The 1,615-nt window shown below is 48.9% G+C and overlaps 1 pseudogene; it reads right to left on the reverse strand.

The window, feature by feature from the left end:
- Positions 1 to 539: 539 nt before the first annotated feature.
- LOC105997622 overlaps positions 540 to 1,615 on the reverse strand; it is a 1,873-nt pseudogene continuing 797 nt past the window's right edge.

The raw sequence follows: 1,615 nt of genomic DNA on the forward strand, positions 1-1,615 counted from the left end.
TAAAATTTGTTGTGAAGGTACAGAAACCTTAAATCAAAAGTATTAAAAGCATAAAGTCTGTTCAATGTGATTCTACTCTTATAGAAAGTGTTATTAAAGGAAGCTAGAAGGAATACATTTCCTTGAAAGGGTCAGAAGTAGAGATGGGCTTGGTGATATTCACCTATACTCCCAACACTTAGGAGACAAAGGCAGGAAGATTTTGAGTTCAAAGCCAGCCTATGCTACATAAGTAAAACTCTGTCTCAATGAAACAAAATGTTAGGAATAAGACTGGCAAGCTAATATATATAATATTATATATTATATGTATTATGTTATATATAATGTATCATATATGTATATTATGTTATATATATGCATATGTATTAGTACAGTTGCAACAGCCATGAAGCATATTTGGTTCTAACTTCTAACTATAAAGCATACTTAGATTTAATTTCTTCCTTAGAATTTTAACTTCTAACTTCTAACTATAAAGCATACTTAGATTTAATTTCTTCCTTAGAATTTTAAGTCTTTTTTTTTTTTGCCCAGCTTTAGTGTATTTTTTATTCAGGGAATTACACTGATAGGACCTGAGCACATTGGCAAGGTGGTTCCTCTTCCGTAGCTGTAGAGTACAGCATCCACCATGGTGGATGGCTCATAATTCACCCATTTTTCTGCTGATCAACCAGATCATCTCCAGCTGGGGCTGTTACAAAACACTCACCAACATGGTAGTTTGTTGTGGTATTTGTGTGGATTTTCCCGTTTATTAGTTTACTGGCAACCGTGCTCAGGCCTGCATCACTGGCCGGGACATCTCCGCCTGCAGCTTCACCCCTGAGCTCGCGAAGCCCATGCCACCCAGCTGCAGAACAATGATGTCGCGTTCTGTGAGCACAGCCCCGCTCACCGGGTCCACCATGTCTTTCCGGATCAGCCTCTCCACGCACTGGAGGGTGACCACTGCCCCCGAGGGCCGCAGCACGGCGCAGGGCGTGGCATTGCTCAGGCGACATGTCGCTGGTCATGGCGCACACGTAGCGCTCGCTGCGCGTGATGAGCCCCACGCGGTCCACCGAGTCGTCCAGGGGGGTGAAGCGCACGGGCGTCAGGTCGGACATGCGCAGCGGCTTCCCTGACATGGGGCAGGTGACCGTGCGGGATGGCTTCTCCAGCTTGGTGGCCTTGGCCTCAGGCGTCAGGGACGGGATCCAGAAGCTGGGCAGTGCTTTGTCCCTGTCCTTGTCCTTGCTAGGAGCTGGGGCGCTGGGCCCGGGCTGGCCTCCTCTGTGCTGGGTCCCGAGGCGACCTTGGATGTGAAAGAGTTGAGGGGCCGGCTCATGATGGCCTCCTCCTTCTCCAGGAAGCCCCGAACCTGGTCCTGGGCAGCAGCACGCTGAAGCTTTTTCTGTTCCTCCCGCCGGGCTCTCCGCTGCTTCTCGTAGGCCTTCATCTGCCTGGCAATCTCCTTCTTCTGGTGCAGAATGTACTCGAGGATGGCCTCCCGCTCAAACAGGTACCCATCAGGGGTGACAACAGGATCGTGACAGGGCTGCAGAGAGAGACAACAGCAGTCGAAATCCTTCACAGCATCCCGGCTTAATCGAATGTTCTGGGTCCCATA

The sequence above is a fragment of the Dipodomys ordii genome, unplaced genomic scaffold (genome assembly GCF_000151885.1).
Source record: "Dipodomys ordii isolate 6190 unplaced genomic scaffold, Dord_2.0 Scaffold149, whole genome shotgun sequence".
Classification (NCBI taxonomy): domain Eukaryota; kingdom Metazoa; phylum Chordata; class Mammalia; order Rodentia; family Heteromyidae; genus Dipodomys; species Dipodomys ordii.